Source organism: Lissotriton vulgaris, unplaced genomic scaffold (assembly GCF_964263255.1).
Source record: "Lissotriton vulgaris unplaced genomic scaffold, aLisVul1.2 SCAFFOLD_4129, whole genome shotgun sequence".
NCBI lineage: Eukaryota > Metazoa > Chordata > Amphibia > Caudata > Salamandridae > Lissotriton > Lissotriton vulgaris.
In genome coordinates this window covers 162,133-173,012 of record NW_028253036.1, presented here as the reverse complement: position 1 = coordinate 173,012, position 10,880 = coordinate 162,133, and the positions used below count along the sequence as shown (strand labels likewise).

The following is a 10,880-nucleotide window of genomic DNA, read 5'->3' as shown; positions in this document are numbered from 1 at the left end:
TATATCATCGCCTCTAGTACTATTTCTGATGATTGGGACATAGATACTGTGCATAATTTGCTAGAAGACCTAGAAAAATCAGCTGCATTTTCTTCTAATGTATTGTATGATGGTACACCTAATTTCAGTGTTATCAACATTATGATCACTATTTTTTGCATAAAGCGAGTATCCTATGTGCCATTTATAATTACACCCAATGGGAACACTGCCCGACACCTCCAAAAGGTACTTAAAAAACTAACGTGTGTAGTGCTGCCAGTTGTCAAAACGTGCAAATGTGGGAATTCGTGGTGTATTCAAACCCCTTATCTTGGCTATTCTAAGACATGATGTTTGTTGCACAGTTTTGTTCAAGAAAATCATTTGCTGTGGTATTAAGCATGCTCTAACAAGGCCTCAGTACTTGAACCTGCAAAGTTTTTGTTCCCCAAACTGACTTTGTAGCAATTGTGCCTTTACAAAAGTCAAAACCCTGTACAGACAGCTGGGAAAGAAAAGAAGCAGAGTATATCAGCTCAGTGTTTGTTAGCATATTTTACTTTGCAGATGTAGGTGCAAGCCTTTAGAAGTATGAAGCTGGGTCTGATGTGTCAAACCCAGAAAAATAAGTAAACTTCTGTGCAAATGTTTTACCAGATAAAACTGGGGCCTCTGAGCACCAGCTATCCTGAGGGAAACTTCGGAGGAAACCAGCTACTAGATGGTTCAATTAGTCTTTCGCCTCTATACCCAGGTCAGAAGACCGTTTTGCAAGTCAGGACCTCTATGGACTCCCACCAGAGTTTCCTTTGGCTTTCCCTGCCCAGGCATAGTTCACCCTCTTTCGGGTCCTATCACGCATGTCAATGCTCCACTTCCCCAACGAAGTGGGCAAGACCAACCGGTGGTGCGCTCGCTGCTGGCTTCGCGGCCGGATCCCACCTCAGGTGGCGCGTGCTGGCCCTCAACTTCATTGCGTCACAGGGTTTCCCTTGGTACTCTGACTCACATACGTGTTAGACTCCTTGGTACGTGTTTCAAGACGGGTCAGGTGGGTAACCGACATCACTGCTGACCCATGGTGCCGGACATGGTGTTGGGTCTCCTTGCCCAGCGTCATGTTGCAATTGGGGCACACAGGACACAGTCTGCCACAGTCGACAGTCCCGCTGCGAACAGGGGGCCTGCCACCCCCTTCTCTGCTCCATCGCACCCTCTAGCTGCAGCTGGGAGCAAGTGCCTGGGAATGGCGTGGGGGCAGTCAAATCTTCCTCAACCCCGTGAACTCAGCAAAGCTGCTGCCAGGGGGGCTGTCACACTCTCTGCCGGAGCAGAGGGCCACATGCCACCCAGAAGCCGACCCAGAGCTTAACACGGCGCACCGCTGCAGAGGAAATGCGCCCTGCGTGTGCCGGGTGCATCTGGGCGCAGGTCCTGAAGAGGGGATCCGACCTCCCAGGCTGCCACATCTGATCTGAGGCCATAGTCAAAATGCCGAAGCGCTGGGGAGCCGGGGGATGCTGGCTCCTGGCTCGCAGGGGCCAGCATCATGGTAGCACGCCTTCTTTCCCCAATCGGAAGGCCGGCAGGAGTGTGTTTGCCCTCCCTGGGAAGCAGGCCGCAGAGGTTGGCACCCGAAATGGTGCACACGAGCAACCGGTGGGACACCAGAGACAGCCATGCGCAGCACGCAGCCATGTGCCCCAGGACGGGCAGACCAGCCACCAGCTCACTCCCTGCCGAGGCAAGGCAAGGCACGTCAATGGCATACCTCCGCTACAGGAACAGGTGAGGGATCCTGCCATGGGCGATCGTGTGGATCTGACCTTATGGGGGGATGAAGGAAAGTGGAGCTACTCTGTGATGACCCCAGACGGGAAGCCCCGGGCGATTAACGATCGAGCGACTCTCAGTCAGGCATATCCCCAGGAAGAACCCGGGGCCACAAAGTTTGTTCAAAGTAATCAATGATCAATGTGTTCTGCAATTCACACTAATTCTTGCATCTAGCTACATTCTTCATCGAAGCACAAGCCGAGTGATCCACCACCAAGAGTCACAGGCAACTTTTTGGAAACGTTTGTCCACCTGCATGTGTAGGAGAGGCGGGAGAAAGGTGATGCCATCCGTCTACTGCCTGTGCAGAAAGTCAGTCTGGCGCCCCGTTCAAGGCTTCTTCTCTTGGAGTAGGACTGTATTGTTGGAGAAAAGCTTTACCAGATGCTCCGCCTAGCAGACCCCCACCCCAGACACAGGCAAGGGGGACTCCTGGAGTGACAGGAGCAGGTAGCCCCACCTCTTCTGGTCCCACGTGAGTCTTCAAACCCTCAGCCTGACCACACAGGACTGGCGACGAACTGTGTGCCTGGCAACAAAGGAGGGTTGCCCCACCAGCATTGCATTCATCTGCCACTAGGCTCAACCCCTGGGGAGTTGAGAGTCCCCGGTTCGGGTGGTAGCCCACCCCCTCACCTAGGTCAGAGGCACCGGAAGCGAAGAGCCTGTCGGCTCCTCATCCTGCATGCCTCCCACGAGAAGAGCCGGGGTGCCCTCGCAGGTCCCAGCTCCTTCTCTTCCAGGCTGCCCTGGGGCATGAGAAGGGCCACTCCTCGTCGCCCGAAGCCCGGTCGGGACAGTACTCGGTGCGGGAGGACCCAGGGCAGCATGGCCTTTCAGGGTGTGGTACCAGCCCAGGGAGGCACAGCCATTCGGGTTCCCCCACCGGAGGGGTTGTGCCAGGTGAGCGTGGGTTCTGTCTCGGGAGGGCCTACTGCTGTGCCGCTCCTGGACAGACAGGGGCCGGGCGCCACCTCCTGGTCCCGGTCCCTTGTGCGTCAGTCAGGTACTCTCCCCGGTGGAGGAGGCCTGCCTAGGACCGGTCCTCACCCAAGTGCCACATGCAGCCTGGGGCGCTCTACCAGCTGGGGCACGCGAGGGCAGGTCGTGGCCCTGTCCCTATGGTGTGTGCATATTCCACCAGGGAGACGGCCGAGGATTTCAAGTTGGTGGTGTCCATCTCTTTGGCGCCTCCGCCGTTAATGATCTTTCCGCAGGTTCACCTACGGAAACCTTGTTATGAATAGTACTTCCTCTAGATAGTCAAATTTGATCCTCTTCTCAGCGCACAACTGGGGCCGATCTGAGGACCTCACTAAACCATCCAACCAGTAGTAGTGACAGGCGGTGTGTACAAAGGGAAGGGACTTAATCAACACTAGTTTATGACCCGCACTTACTGGGAATTCCTTGTTCATGGGAAATAATTGCAATCCCCAATCCCTATCATGAATGGGGTTCACGGGTTACCCGCACCTGTCGGCAAAGGGTAGACACACGCTGTTCCGTGCATTGAAGCGCATGTGAATCCCTGGACATCTAAGTGCCACACAGAGCTGTTATTGCTCGATCTCGTGTGGCTGAATGCAACTTTTCCCTCAAAGAAGTTGGATGCGAACTGCTGGGGGTCACGTAACTAGTTTGCATGGAGAAGTCCCGTTCGTTATCTGAATTAACCAGACAAATCGCTCCACCAACTAAAAACAGCCATGCACCACCACCCATAGAATGGAGAAAGAGTTATCAATCTGTCAATCCTTTTTGTGTTTGGGCCGAGTGAGGCTTCCCTGTTGCGTCAAATTAAGCCACAGGCTCCACTCCTGGTGGTGCCCTTCAGTCAATACCTTTAAGTTTCAGCTTTGCAACCATACTCCCTCCTGGAACCCAAAGACTTTGTTTTCCCAGAAGCTGCTCGGCGCGTCATGGGAATAACACCACTGGATCGCTAGTCGGCATTGTTTATGGTTGGAACTACGATGGTATCTGATCGTCTTTGAACTTCTGACTTTCGTTCTTGATTAATGTAAACATTCTTGGCAAATGCTTTTGCTTTGGTTCGTCTTGAGCCGGTCCAAGAATTTCACCTCTAGCGGCACAAAGCGAATGCCCCCAGCCATCCCTCTTAATCATGGCCCCAGTTCCGAAAGCCAAAAAATAGAACCGAGTCCTATTCCATTATTCCTAACTGAAGTATTCTGGTGACCTGCCCACTTTTGAACACTTTAATTTTCCAAAGTAAAAAAGCTTCGGACCCCCAGGAAACTCAGTCAAGAGCATCAAGGGGGCGCCGAGAGGCAGGGGCTGAGACAGGCGGTAGCTCGCCTTCGGCTGACCGCCAGCTCGATCAATACCAAAATCAACTAGAAGCTTTTTAACTGCAGCAACTTTATTCATACGCTTTTGGAGCTGGTAATACAGTGGCTGCTGGCGCTAGACTTTGCCTCCAATGGATCCTCGTTAAAGAATTCAAAGTGTACTCATTCCAATTGCAGGATCACCAAAGAGCCCTGTATGGTTATTTTTTGTCACTACCTCCCTGAGTTTGAAGTGGGTAATTTGCGCACCTGCTGCCGTTCTTGGATGTGGTACCCTTTTCTCAGGCTCCCTCTCCCAAATCAAAAAGTACCATCAAAAATGTATAGGGCAGACATCTGAATGTATTGTCGCCATTACAGGGACATGCTATTTGACCAAGGTTATCTAGAGTCACCAAAGAGACTGGGCTAGCCTGAATTGGTCTTTGTTTGATAAAGGCACGCATGCTGGGAGGTCAGCGCTCGTTGGCATGTATTAGCTCTAGAATAACCATAGTTATCCAAGTAAAAGATGGAGTGATCAAAGGAACCATAGCTGATTGGATGAGGCTAAGCATGGGCGGAAAATCCGTTACGCTCGCGGATTTTGCGGATTTTCGGTAAATTCGCAATCCGCGAGATTCGCGAATTTCCCGCAAAATCCGCAAATTCGCACGCAGCGGATTTTTTTTCTTTGCGGTGTAAGTTCGCAATTGCGAACATGTAGGTGCGGCGGGCAGCAACAATCTCGCACTCGCGAAATTACAAAAATTGCAATTCCGCACAAGAAATCTACTAGCAAGCAGCATAGACCTTCTGAAAATGATTATTTTTATCAGAATAACTCCTCAGGTTGACATTTGCCTGCACTTTTTTAGATTTGAGGCCTTTTGATTTTCTTTGGATAACTTTTGGATTAGAAATCAACTTTCTCATATAAGCTTGGTGGGGCATTAAAGTTGCTGTAATGCTGCTCTGCAGAAAAACGAGTTTTGCAAAAGTGAAAGCAGGTTCAAAAGTTCAAACTCATCATTAGTAACCATTCCCTGTAGTGCTTCCTGACAAGGGCCCCTCCAAAGTTCAGTTGCTAGTTGCAACAATTGTTCAGTTGCTAGTTGCAACAATTGTATGACCCTGCTCTGACCCTCACAGCAGGCTCATAGAATAGCTACAAGTAGGCCACAAAGGTCCTGGAAAAAAAAATTGCACTGCAACAGAAAGCAAATTACAGATAAGGATGCAGGTGCCAGACTGGAATTTTAAAACAGTGACACATTAATAAATCAACCCCAAATTAATTCATGTCAGTTGAAGCAGGCAGGTGTGCTTGCTTTTTCCCCCCATAATCTACAGTGATGATGAACCAGAGGGTGGCATAAGGCATTGATGTACCAGAGGGTGGCATGGGTAAAACAGAGGGTGGCAGGGGTGAAACAGAGGGTGCTTGGAACCTATGATGATGAACCAGATGTAGAAACAACATAATCATGACCGCTGCGAGCCGACATGTAAGTTCGCGATTGCGAACTGTTACAAAACCCTCGCAAACTGTCAGAAATCCTTGCGAACTGGCAGAAATCCTTGCGAACACAAAAATAAAAAAAAAATCCGCAAATTCGCGAGAATTCGCGGATTTTGCGGATTGCGAGTTCGCAAATTCGCAAAATTCGCGAACGCCAGATTCGCAAAATTCACCCATGCTTAGATGAGGCATTCGCAGTTTCACTGTACCTGCTGTGTGTACTTACACGTGCATGGCTTAATCTTTGAGACAAGCATATGCTATTGGCAGGATCAACCAGGTAGCCGCATGTAAGAAGTTGCCCTGGTATATGCTGTCCACTAGTTAAAGTAGGCACCCTGTACCAGTCCAAACAACCCTTATGGTGATTAGGTCAAAGATAACCTATGGAGATCAGCCTTCAGACTAAGTCTTGAAGGAATGCTAAGCACCTTGTTTTACCAGAATGCAACCTTATAGTATTGGTTAAATGAAAGGGAAACCAGGGAGGTGGAGCTAGCTCGTGACCAAGATGGCAGCTTGAGCCGAGAGCTCAATCAGTCTGCCGCACTATCTGGTCAATATCCTGCAGCTGCAATAGCTATACATGACTGCTGGAGAGCTGGCGAATGTTTGAGCCCTTGCACGACCCCCTACAAGAAGAACGAGCTCTCTACCTGCTCCTGGGGCTGCGATCGACGGCTGATCCGGGGCCGACTGCGCTCTTGGATGTGGCGCGGAGGTCCCTTTTCACCCTCTGCCTGTGGGTGCGGTGCAGACCGCTGCGGTGTCTCTGCTGAGGCGGCAGGGACAAACACGCTCCCTTACGCCACAGCACTGGTGATCTGGCCGGGGTGCCGCTTGCTGTCGGGACGAGCGTCACCCACCCTGTGGGGGTGCGGACGCCAGGGCCCAGGTGCAGGCGTGAGTGAGGTGCGGGCGGGGGCCCCCGGTGCCTGGAGGAGGCGCGCTTGGACATCCAGTGGCCCACGGGGAGCCGCTAACGCGCCTGCTTGGAAAACCCTGAAGGGTGGGTTGCTCCTACGGCCCTTGCTCTGAGGACTCCCGCGGAGCGGGGCGGACCCGGTGCTGCGGGCTGCTCCTGCTCTTGAGGACACGCCACCTGATACCCGCCATGCAGGACGGATCAACTGGGCCCGAGGACCTGCTTCCCTGACGCGCTTGGATCTCGAATGCGCTGAAGGGCGGGCGGCGTCTTTTGACGACGGCGGTGAGTGGATCCCGGGCAGAACTGCTGATGCTGATTATGGGACACTGAGACATTGCCCTGATTGTGCATGCTGTGCGTTGGTTGCTGCCTATGGTGGGCCGCGGACCCGAACATTTTGCACTGCCTTGTGTCCCTGTGGCCTAGATGGGGTTTAACTACTGCGGCCAGGTACAACAGCTGTGGTGCAGCTTGACGTGGGAGCGCTACCTTGCGGGCGGAGTGGGGGTTGACCTGGAGGGAGCAGAGACTCACTGGGGGGGCCTGTGATGTACCCCCATTGCAGGGCTGATAAATGTGGCTCCACCATCCTTGCGGGACCTAAGGCTTTCACCGGACCGTGCGACAAGGCACGCTGGATATTCTGTGTATCCCCCTTCCTGAGGACGCTCGAGGGCTACTTGCTGGGGGCTTGAGGAGGGGGTTGGGGACTGTGCGCTGGCTGGCTTCTTCCCCCCCTCTGGAGCTCAGGTGGTGTGTGGCGATTTGACACGTGCGGAGAGCTAGCAGCGAAGTTGGCGTCCCCTACCCAGATTCCTGATGGGCCTATGGCTGCAAGATCGACTGTGAAGCACAGGGCAGTATAAACACAGGAGGGAGGATGACGCTGCGAGACTGACCATTACAGACCTGATCTGTGGAACATATATTGTGAGGGCTGTGGGGAGTCGCCATTTTGAGAGGCACCACTGGACCATCTGCCTAGTCACTACCTCATCTGGACGCAGGGTACCCTGCGCACCTTGAGAGGATGGGGCGAGTGGACAGGACATAGTCAAAACTGTCGTTCAACTCGAGGAAGTCCAAGACGGGGGAAAATACCCCCAAGGATGGACTGGGCGAACAGGAACAAGTTGCGGACGACCCAAGCCACAATATCTGCAGCCTGTTGGTGAACATGGAAAAGAACCTACAGGTCGGGATAACTTCTTTGGGCGCCAAGATGGATGCTCTTACATACAGAATGGACCGCATGGCTGAACGATTAGACAAACACGCGGAAAGGCTTGACATGTCAGAGCATAGGCTGACAGAGGCAGAGGAGGCTCAAACCACCCTGGACGCAGAGCATAAGCAGTTGGGTAGGGTGCTCCAGAACTTACAGGACAAAACGGAGGACCTGGAGGCTCGCTCCAGGTGCTGTAACCTACGCGTCACGGGCTTGCCAGAGACTACTCCCACTGGGAATATGGAGCTCTTCACTGAGAAGCTTTTAAAAACACTACTGGGCGACACCTCCTTTTACGGAATGTTTGTTGTGGAGAGAGCTCACCGCTCGCTTGGTCAAAAGCCGAAGCCGGGAGCACCCCCAGACCGATAATAGCAAAATTACTAAATTACAGGGATCGAGATTTGGCCCTCCGCCTTGCCCATGAGAAGCAACCGCTGAGGTTCGAGGGATCGACAATCTCACTGTTCCTGGACCTCACGGCACGGGTGCAGGAGGCAAGACGTTTGTTTGCCCCCATGAAAAGACAGCTACGCGAACTTGAAGCTGATTATGCTATGCTGTACCCTGCTAAGTTAAGAGTCAATCGGCAGGGGTGATCGCTAATTTTCACCGACCCTAAGGCCCTACAAAAAGTGTTGAAGGACTGGACGAAGGAACAGCGCACCTCCCCGGAAAGGCAACTCCTAAATGAAGCAGCAGGAGGAACACTGGATGAGCAAGACTGAACACTACATGCAGATTTTATTTTTCAAAAAACATATTTTATTAAATGAGAACGACACAGTACATTATTAAGCATTACACCATACATTTCATATCTAGGTGACGCACGCCTCCACCCGTAAGTATAAGACAACCGGGATACATCTACCAGTAACAGCCGTTGGGACATTCTGTGATGCATGTGCACATTGTTCATTCAAATATTACTGTGTCCTTGGTGCATGAAGCCGTCGTTTTCATGGCACAGAGATTAAATGAAACACATATCAAACCAAGTGCACCCCCCCCCCCACCACCACCCCCTTCGGCTCAGTAACCCCGACAGTATATAGCATTGTGCATCTTTAAGCTAAGCATATCCCCTTCGGTGTCAATTATATAGCTATTTGTCATCCTCGGTCAGTACCGCAGCTATCCAGCGCTGCCCATCATATATGCTCTTATTAAGACAAACTTCCATCACATAGGACTCCTGTAAGATGGCACTCCATAGGTGCAGGGCTCTGTAACCCAGAGACCACTGCCACAGTCCCATAATGAGCACAGATGAGCGCATAGCCGGTAGAGATATATTCAAGGGCACCAGGGAGCTGAATCTATAGAGCCATTCAAAAACAGTAACCCCCCCCAACTTGCGCAACATTCCACTGGGTTCAGATCACAGAATAACTTAGGGTCATAAGGCAAGTATAACAAGCAAGCACATAGACAGATCCACAGAACTGCATTCACCCCAAGGTCCCACCTAGCCCCGGCCTCACCCTCCCACCTATTCCAAACCCCTACATTTAGGTCCCTACGATCAACCCCCAGGGAGATCAGTAGGCTCAGCTGGGGCATCCAACCACAATCCCCTATAATCATCCCACCTCTTCCATATTTTATAATGTTTGCATGGGCATCCATGGGCCAGGAAGATGGGTTGCTCCAGCCCCATATTGAAGACCATTTTTCCAGGCCAATAGTAGTGGAGCCTGGGCATCCCTCCATTACCTCGCAATATCGCGCTTCGCCAAGGTAAGCCCTAGAAGTAACAAATGTCGCTTGTCCCGACCCCCTCCATGACATGTAAGAGAGCAAGCTGAGGCGCACACAGGAGCTCCCACCCCAGGACCTCCGCTAAGCACGAGAACACCCCCCTCCAGAATCGATCTAACACAGGGCAGGACCACACTGTATGTAAGAACGTGCCTTCCTCCCGGCCACAACGAAGGCATTCCGGGGAGGCCACCATTCCTGCCCGCCACAGCCGGACCCTTGTAAAATAGACCCGATGTAGGTACTTAAACTGAATAAGTCGGAGACGCATGGCTATTACAGCCCCCCGCGGAGCAGCCAGAGCCTCGCTCCAGTCTTCCTCATCCAAAGTGCCTACGTCCTCCTCCCACGACTTTCTCAGCCCGTCCAAGGTCGGCGCACTGTGATTGACTAGCGATTGATAGATCTTTGCTATCTTCTTGGTCTCCATATCTCCCATGAAAATCTTGGCCTCCAGGGTGCTAAACTCCGGAAATGTGGCAACACCCTCCAGACAGGGGGACAACGCATGGCGGAGCTGTAGGTAGCGGAAGAACTGAGTCCTTGGCATGCCAAACTCCCTCTGGAGCTCCATGAAGGACCTAAGGGTCCCATGACTGACCACGTCGCCCAGGGTCGAAACCCCAATGGCATCCCATCCCTTAAAGCTCTGCAGGGCCGCCAGCTCTGGCAGGCGGCCATTGTACCACAGCGGGGTCTCCCTCGTAAGGGTATTCCACCACCCCATACTCTTCAGCGATTGTCTCCAAATGCGGAAGATCAGCCGTGTGACCGGTGGTAACTCTTTTAATAGAGGTGCAGAGTAGAGCATGGTATGTAGGGAATGTGGAGTTTGGGAAGTAGGGGACCCCTATATGTCATTAATGCACTTGCTATACATAGGGAGAAAAATTGCTTTGAGAAAGGTCTACAGCTAAGTGAACTAACTTAATGAAGGAAATTATTGGGTAGTTAGTCTTTGTCTTGTGGGCGTTTGATGATATACTCACTACTGTCTTCCTTTGATAATTTCCTTCATTAAGTTAGTTCACTTAGCTGTAGACCTTTCTCAAAGCATGTAGGGAATGTGGATCCATCAGGTGGCGCTCCAGCGCTTACGCAGGGTACCCCCTGTCCCCATACCACCAGTCATTCAGCACAAGGAGGTGGGAGGCATGGTAGAAGGACAGGATATCGGAGGTCGCCAGCCCTCCGCAATAGGTGGAGAGGAATCATTTGCGAATTGCCACCCGTACCACTCCACCCCCCAAAGGAACTGCCCCAACGCAGAATTCACCTGCTGAAACCATTTAGGCCAAATCGGATATGGGTGGTTCTGTAGCTGAT

General features: G+C 52.0%; 1 non-coding gene and 1 pseudogene across 1 annotated transcript; both read right to left on the bottom strand.

Moving 5' to 3' along the window:
- Positions 1-1,885: 1,885 nt before the first annotated feature.
- LOC147661183 (5.8S ribosomal RNA) lies at positions 1,886-2,040 on the bottom strand. The gene has a single exon (XR_015306014.1). It is a non-coding gene; the product is annotated as a 5.8S ribosomal RNA (ribosomal RNA).
- Positions 2,041-3,018: 978 nt separating this feature from the next.
- On the bottom strand, positions 3,019-4,784 carry LOC147661182 (18S ribosomal RNA; annotated as a pseudogene).
- Between the last annotated feature and the right edge of the window lie 6,096 nt (positions 4,785-10,880).